Below are 9,366 nucleotides of genomic sequence, written 5' to 3'. Positions count from 1 at the left end.
ATTTTCTATCTATCTATCTATCTATCTATCTATCTATCTATATCCATCCTGCTCAGGTCAGGTGGTCATATTGAGTGCACAGGGGGTAAGCAGTTAAGGGGTTAAGTGTCTTGCTCATACCTCTAATAATACATAAAAAGCACATCTCCAGACAAATACTACTACTATTACTATTACTACTAGTCTACTACTATACTACTACTACTACTACTAATAGCTGCAAAGTATTTTACATAAAACTGAAGACAGATCAAATCAAACAACAGCGGAACAAAAACATGACATAGTGTGCAAAAAGTACAGTGTGAAATAACAGTCTCCACAACTTGGACAGCAAGGCCCTTTTTTAACATAATGTTGGGATGAATGTTCACCAATTAAGTTTGTATTATTGCCAAATCAAATCCTAATTATTTGCCCAGTCAGTCTTGCCTGGCTCCAGCCCTGAATCGCTAGCCACGTTCCCATTAAAAAAAAATTCTGGCGATGAAGTGAAACGAAATGAAAATTCAGGCTGAGTGCATGGTCAAGCTAGTCAGTCAGGTCACAAACTGCTGGGTGGAATCTGAAACAGAACCACACTGCCATCTAGAGGAGGTAAACAGGAAATGCCAAAATTGAGTGCAGCAACATTTTGCTCATTTTGAGACTTGAGGCAGGCCTACCGTGTTAGAGGTGCGTATCTGCCGAGTGCCGAGATGATACACTCTTGTATTTTGAAATCCCAGAGGACTTCGCTAAGTCCCTCGACACCCCGTCCATATAGGCACGTTAGCAAGAGAGGAGACATGGCATGATGGCAAGCCCATTGGTGTCCTAAATTCTCATCCAGATGCATGGTAAATGACGGGGTTTCTCCATTTAAAAAAATCGATCGTTTCAGTAAAGAGCTTGTTCAAAATGTCGAAATGTCGAAATGTTAAACACTATGCAATAACGCAACTGCAACTTACTACCGTCCGACAGGACTTTTCATATAGTGATTACGACCGAGCCACCCATGCAAGTGATGGCAATAAATACTAATGTCAATCAATCATTGATTAGTATTATTGCCATCACCTGCGTATCAGTCGTCTAACTTTCAACACAGCCATGCAAAATAACACTGAGCCATCAGCAAGTTATAGCAACGGTTTAACTATTTGGCATTGGACAGTCGCTTTTTGGGGTGGTAGGCCTAGTGTGTGTAGAATGTGTCAAACTGACATATTGAGCCAATGACACACAGTATGGCATCACCCCAGTAGGCACCCTTCACATTCAGTAGATCCACAGTGTTCTTCTGTGGTGTAATTTCTTTCTTGGGGTCTAATAATAATAATAATAATAATAATAATAATAATAATAATAATAATAATAATAATAATAAAATAAGAAATCGCTATAAGATTTTGTAAATAAATACATAGGCTATTTAGCCCCCTGTCAAAAACAACTAAAATCCCTAAAACTTTGTAAAAAAAAAACCCTAAAACATATGAACCTTGGTTGAACAAAACTAGAGTTGTCCTTTAATGTCCGATTTTCATAATTTAAGTGTTGTTTTATAGGTTTTTAAATATTCTGAGTTGATTTCTTACACTTTGAAAGTAGCCAGAATAATCTTTTCTGACTTTTGGTCATGGGGTCTTTCTTCACCCGGGCCCCCCGGACTCATCTCAGTACTCATTACATTCCTCGCTCTGCTCCTGTTCCAGATCAATGTCAAATTAGATAATAATTGAAGCATTAAAAGCTTTTGGGCACTGATTACAAAAATGAGTAGTAGCTAATACCAGGGGTCTTCCACAGGGGGTCCGGGACTAGTTTTGCACCTATTCTTGCACCCATTTATGTGATTTGCAATTATATGTGTATGTTTATGTATATCTTGCATTTATTGTACTTTGATAGTTTATTAGTATTCTACAGAATGTGTCCATTTATTTCACACACTGTACTCACACTAAACAACACAACACACACACACACACACACACACACACACACACACACACACACACCTATCCTCTTAAAGAGCCCATGGTCAATTATGCCTACAGTACATTATTTGCAGGATCTATTAATCTTCATCATCATCATCTTGAATGTCCTCCCTAATAGTGTTGACACAGTCTCCACCATAGCATTTGCAGAGAGGAGTGCAAGGCCGGTTATTGTTTGAGCAGCTGCACCGTCCCTTGCAACCTGCTTTGCAAAATTGCAACCACATTTGATGAGCTCAAGTACTGCCTTTGGAGCAGGGAGGGCAAGACACCTGACTGGAACATACCCTCCACTCTCTGAATTCCATCCAATTTGTTTGATTGGTGGAAGCTCAGGGCAATTTGTCAGGTATGACTTATCCCGCATTGTGACGTAGTTGGCACGGAGGATATGTGGTAGCAGTGCAGCACGAGTTGAAGGTAGCAGTATGGGTTTAGCAAAGGCTAATTGTCCACCCAAGTCTCCTGTCCACATTTTAACTGAAGACACATAACATCACGTAACATGTCTAGTTGTCTACAAAATGCAGAAATATATTTGTAAAACTCAGCTTAAAATGTGTTTCCTGTCAAATTCATGAGTTAATAGTGTAAAACAACAACCTATACTTTGGTTTATTAAGCTCACATCCAGCAGGTGTAGAACGGACCCATATTATATAGGCCTATACCCAGAGAGTTATTTTTACATTAATTGAATATTTCCAACTTCCCATACTTTTACTACTACTGTAACTAAAAATACATCGCATGGATGCACCTGGGATGGATATTAGGGCCGATTCATACTCCTATTTTAGAGCCGAATAAAAGTCGGTTCGGCGCTGTAGAGCCTACAATGTGACGTCATTTGAGGTTCGGGGGGGGGCGGGTACCGTCCTAAAGTCGGCAAATGTATTTCCCCCGGATACGATATTTTCCCGACCAATCACAACACTTGTTTCATTCGCGGAGAATGTAAACTGATTTGTAAAGCATCAACGTCATTTCCTTGGGCAATACTTCCGCTGAAATCACGCAACTTCAGCTGATAGTCTTTTCAGCATAGGTCTTGCCCATAGAGTATTAAAAGGATAGAGACTGAACTGGCGCGAAGCTCCGCCCCCTCCGCTATTCATGTCAGTGGAAGTTGCTCAGTGGCGTTTTGAAGCACCCGGAAGGCTGCCGGAAGGACCGTCTATTTCCGCATTTTTTCGCTGATTCAGCATTTGGACACCAACGTTTTGGACACCAAAGTGTGGTGTCCAAATGCGGAAGTGCAGCTGGGCTTTAACATTGGGCGCTCGGTTGCACAGGGTTTCCTCGTCAAGAATCCACGGGTCCGCCTGCAGTCCTTCCTCTTACCACTAGGGCCCAGCGCTTCAACATTGGAGTGCATAGCTGGCCCCTTGGTCTTAGCCTGGTTAATAAACCAGACCGAATCAGCCGTTGGCAAAAATAAATTGCCTGCCGTCGGATTTAGGTCTGGAGAGGCTCAATTGTACGCCCATTTCCTACACCAGAGAATGTGGGCGGCCAATCGGGACACGGTATGCAATATGGGCGGGGCATTGGTACAGTGACTTTCAATGCTTGAGACCTTTGACTGACAGTAGCTCTGACCAATTGCGTCAAAGAGAAAATGTTTCCCTGGAAATTAAATCCAAGCTGAGCCTCCGCAGACTAATATCCCGCGGTCCGTGCGATATTAGTCTGGTTTATTAACCAGGCTACCTTGGTCTTGCCCAGGGTGCGCATGGAGGGACTAGGCTCTGTGGGTTGAATCCTGTCTGGGCTCCTCCTACGTCTCACCAGGTCCACCAGCTCTCAGCTCTCAGGACCTGTGCGTTGCACCAGGCACTTCACTCAGGAGTGGTGGATTACAATGGCTCTCACCAAGGGTTGTTGGGCTTCCTCCTCACGGAGGACACAGGCTGGGGCGCTAACCCATACTGCTCACCCGGGTGCCGTCTATACATTCCCGGCTGTCACTCGTCTCTAGTCTCCGGTGGTCACCAGACTATACCCGGTTGTCACATATTCCTATGAGTCACTATAAACGAATAAACTATAACTACGAATACATCGCATGGATGCACCTGGGGCGTATCCTTAGTGATGTACCCCAAGGTCATCGGGGTTTCGGGTCTCTTGAACATCATACCCCTCACTCAGGTGACCTAGCCGGGGTGATCAAGTCCTGACTTACGTCCCAGTATAGCTACCCTCGATCTGTACTACATCTCAGAGGCAAATATTGTACTTTTACTCCCTTGAAATTAACTTTATCTACTATAGTTACTTTGTAGATTTGATTATTATTACAAGAAAACAAAATACTTTACGAAGATCGATTTAAGTGGGTGGACGGAACAACGTAGTACATTGAAGTTCTCTCTCTCTCTCTCGTTTTTTTTGTTTGTCTAGTTAGTTATTAGCTCAGCTGAGCTCAGCAGCACTCCTGCTGGCCTCAGCGGGTAAAACAGATGTTTCATCAGCAGGGGGTTGAGGGTAATTAGATCTTTCCGTTGCAGAAGGCATTTCAAGGCATGAACTTTTAATTAAATTGCACCACACCCCTGCTGTTCAACCAGCTCTGTTCAACAAACTCCGTTTTAAAAACACCAATCAATCCTTAATTTTCTTTTACTGATGTTAATACCTTCTTAACGTCTTTATCTTATTTTATATTTTTGAGGGGCGCTAGCCCTCCTATATACAGGTTTAATTTTTTAAGTCAAAAAACGCCATTGACAATGAAGGGAAAATCTTGTCCCTAACACAAACATTAAATGACATTAACAATAAAGAGAATTTAATGTTGGTTTTGACACCGTTTGTTTTACATCACCATTACATCACCTAATCGACATGAGTTAGCGCCCCTCACTTCACACAGGTGTGATTTTTTAATACTACTTTCTATAAAAAGTAGGCCTACTCAAATGATGAATTAAGTAAAAGCATCATATCGATACTGCAATGTAGAAATGCTCTGTTACAAGCAAAAGTCCGGAACTGGAAATTTATACTTGAGTAAAAATGCAAAGAAATTTGCATCAAAATTAAGTACGAAAAGGAAAAGTACTCAGACATTATGCCCAATGCCTCATTTCAAGTTGTCAAATGTAGAAAAAGCATTTGAAAATAGCAGCTATTTTCATGTATGAATAAAATATAATAAAAGTACTGGAAATTGGAAATACTCAATTAAATACTCAATTAAACTACTCAAATTTTTACTTTACACCACCGTTTCTATTATATATTCATATATGTCTTACATGATTTTGTAATGTATGATCTTTGCCTGTTCTTTGCTTTTTATTTTCAAGCCCACTTTGATGTATCATGTCTTGTGAAATGTGTGTTATATAAGTAATAACCTCACTTGACATTTCCACCCCTATTCAGGGACTGTGTGTGCGTGTGCGTGTGCGTGTGCATGTGTGTGCGTGTGTGTGTGTGTGTGTGTGTGTGTGTGTGTGTGTGTGTGTGTGTGTGTGTGTGTGTGTGTGTGTGTGTGTGTGTGTGTGTGTGTGTAAGCAGAAAGTCTCACTGTTTAGCAGAGTTCAGTGTGGTCTGGATGGATCGCAGTGGTTTCATATTGAGTCTTATATTACCCAACAGTTAGCACAGTGGTTTTCAACCCTTTTCAAATCATTATCAAGGTCCATTATTTATTCAGCATTGGAGCCACGGACCACCTGATGACATTTAGCCTCTCAGACCTAATACTAAAGAATATGTTGTTATCGTTGGATAGGATTGTGTCCACAATTCCATGCTGTAGGCCTATTGTATTGTATGTGGTACAGTACGTTGATCAAAAAGTATTCCATATTCTCTAATTGTGTAGACTTATTGTAAATTAAGTAATGCAGGTTAACAAAAATGTAGATTTTGATAGCGTAAGAATGACGGGCCATTTGGTTTCATTACACTCTCAAAGGTTAACCACTGGTTGAGAACCACTGGCCTAACATAACCCTTTGGGAGGATTAGGTATCATATCGTTGCTGTCGGGCAGAAACCTCTTGTCTCCATATTTGAACTTTTTGTGTTTTATCATAAATTAACGTCCTATACGTGATAATACGGTAACCGGAATGCTTGCCTTAAAACATGCTCACCCTCAAAAAACATGCAGTAATCCTGGCTCTAATCCTGTGTTTTGAAGCAAGCGTTCTGGTATTTGATCACACTACAGCGTCACACAAACGCATCAAAAGTAGCAGATCTACACGTTTCGAGCTTGTAGATCTGCTGCTTTTGTTGTTTTTTCCTGAAAAGTAACAGCTTTGGACATATGAGGTTTCCACCGACAGAGACGATAGTCAGATATATTGTAGATCGGTCGACAACTGCAGGCTAGGGAACACGAGAATGGACGAATAATGTGATGAAATAAATAATTTCACTTCAGCTTCAACTTTTAGTTAAGCTTCAACTTTAAGGATTTCTCTCTCTCACTCTCAATCTCTCCTTTTCTTTGCATCTATTTGTCCCCTCCCTTTGTCCCCCCCCCCAAAACATTTCTGATATTGTGCGATATATCATGAACCATCCAGTCTAGAGAAGTTCTGCTTTCTGTCCAAACATAAACGTGTGGAAGCAGCATTTAGTTTTTATGCCCCACAAGGCCCACATATTATATTATCTGGAAAACCAACTCCCAGAAAACTGCAGGTCTGCTACCTCTTATTTCTGTTAAAACACAACTAGACATTTCAGTTTGCTGCTGCCGTTGATTGAGATACTTTTCTTTTTCCTCTGTACTGTAACTGTATCTGTTATTGTCTCCACCAGGCCGAAGGCATGGGGAGTGAGTATGTTTTGCACTCCCCGTGTGTGTGTCCGTGCGTGCGTGTGTCGGTCCGTCTGTCTGTGTGCCACCAGGAAGCCGCTTTGTTCAAATCGGCGTCATGGTGGCGCTACAACAGGCCAAGTTGCGTCACACACACACACACACACACACACACACACACACACACACACACACACACACACACACACACACACACACACACACACACACACACACACACACACACACACACACACAAACATGTTTATATTACTCCTAAACATTTTGCCAAACATCACACACACTCCTATCCTCCTAGTGGAGACCTGTTAGCCTGGCTTGGCCAGCCTCTTAGCGGGGATTCACTGAAGATTCTTCCCCGCATATGCAGGGAGGAAGCGTCAGTGAATCCACCATATGAGTATATGGCCCCGCCAGGCTAGAGACCTGTGCCCAGAAGGGCACATTTTCTAGTTCTGGTACTTATTTTGTTTTCAGTCATGGTTAATTGTGTTTCCTTTGCTTGATGTTCTGTGTTAAAGCACATTGAATTGCCTTTTTGTTTAAATTTGCTATAGAAATAAAATTGCTCTCTCTCTCTCTCTCTCTCTCTCTCTCTCTCTCTCTCTCTCTCTCTCTCGCTCTCTCTCTCTCTCTCTCTCTCTCCAATTTCACCAAACCTCTAAAGCATAATTAAACATATCCTAAATAATCTCATATTCCTGAACACAAGTCTTTGTGAATTGCATCATCACTGTATTGTGTATGTTACAGCCATGAACTATTTTTCTAATCAATAATATTGAACTATCAACTTACAGTACTTAGGCTCTCTTTGCCTATAATAATGCACACCCTCGGTCTGATGGACTGATGAAAACATGAGCGGATAAAAGATTGAATCAAGTGCATGCAGGGTCTACGAGGAAGTTGAAAGATTATTGCTAGGCCCGGACCAGTCGGTGTAAGGATGTTATGGTATCATACAGGAATGTTGTGTTTTCTCGTCATTCATTCCACGCACACACGCACGCACGCACACACAGCTTTTATATAGTTGCTATCTTGTTTTTTTAAGGGTCTGTTAAGTAAACATTCCAGGGCCATTGGATTGTTAGACAATGGCATCTACTGGGGAATAAATAATGCTAAGCCGGCGCTAAGCTACTTCCAGGAAAACCACACACCGTGCAGTGGTGAAATGTAACTAAGTACGTTTACTTAAGTACTGTACAATATTGAGGTATTTGTACTTTACTTGAGTACAGTATTTCCAATTTCCAATACTTTTACTCCACTACATCTCAGGTCCAAATGTTGTACTTTTACTCCAATATTTGAAAACTTTAGTTACTAGTTGCTTTGTAGATTGTGATTATTATTACAAAACATGCACTAAACCACTTCAGCGCTATATACATTTTGGGGGTTTGAAAATAGCAGATCTACAAGCTCACAATGTGTCACATCGTCACGCTTGTGGGTCAGCTATTTTCAAAAGATTTTATACATTTTGAAACTTAAACTTAAAACTTAAAATACTTTCTACCTTTGGTAGGCTACTTTAAGTATCAATACTGCAGTATTGATACTTAAAACATTAACTTTAAACATGCAAGTACTTTTTCCACCACTGATGCTAAGACACTAAACCACTAAGCCACTAAAACCACGTAGGCCTACCAGCTAGAGTCCGCTATCACTGCTGACCAACCCTGCTTAAGCTCACTACTGTATATGACCCAGGGCTGGACAAAATACTCAACTACTTGACTCAATGGAACATAATGTGACCGGCGGGGACAGTGGTTTGATATACAAGGGGGACATGGTCATTTTTCAGTTATTTACATATTATGAGACTGCACACTGTAACCTTTCATATGATCTATTGCTCATTGAAATTGGGGGGGAAATGAAGAAGATATGACCATTTGAAACTTGTTTAACTGGAAACCAAAGTACAGAATTTGCCATTTTAAGATTTCATCGTATTTAGCATCTCTGAGCCCAGGAATGGGTGTGACAATAGATACTTGTCTCCACCCCTAGATACTTGCATAAACACTCCCCCCATCCACCAAACACTCTGTCAACTGCACAGAATGACTTGAGTGGACACTTAGTAAAAGAAGAATAAGGACATCTAGAACTCTTCGAATAAAAATAAATAGAGATGAGAAAGTATCAATATTGCAATATAGAAATATAGGACAGACGTTGTTTAGTGTTTGTTTTGTAATGATACAATCTAAAAAGTAACTAGTAGGCTAATTGAGTTTTCAAATAAATACATGTGGAGTAAAACTACTTGCAGCTAACACTGCAAGTAGGCTATAATTTATTCCATGAAGTTACTTGTAGTTTTAGACCCATGCTTTTAATTGCTAAATAAAAAAATGCTGTATGTTCACATTACATTATTAATATGTACAAAGGTACCTTTTTACCCCTAAATGCATGGCTTGAATCAGCCGTGCACTGATGTGAAAGAGTCAAAACCTTACCAACAGAAAGTCAGGGGAAAAAATGTATGTATTGAGGTGTCCAGATGTCCAAGGTTTCTTAATGTCATGTGGGTGTGTCTGGCAC

The sequence above is a fragment of the Protomyctophum parallelum genome, assembly GCF_964188405.1.
Source record: "Protomyctophum parallelum genome assembly, chromosome: 18".
NCBI classification, from domain to species: domain Eukaryota; kingdom Metazoa; phylum Chordata; class Actinopteri; order Myctophiformes; family Myctophidae; genus Protomyctophum; species Protomyctophum parallelum.
This window is presented reverse-complemented; position numbering follows the sequence as displayed.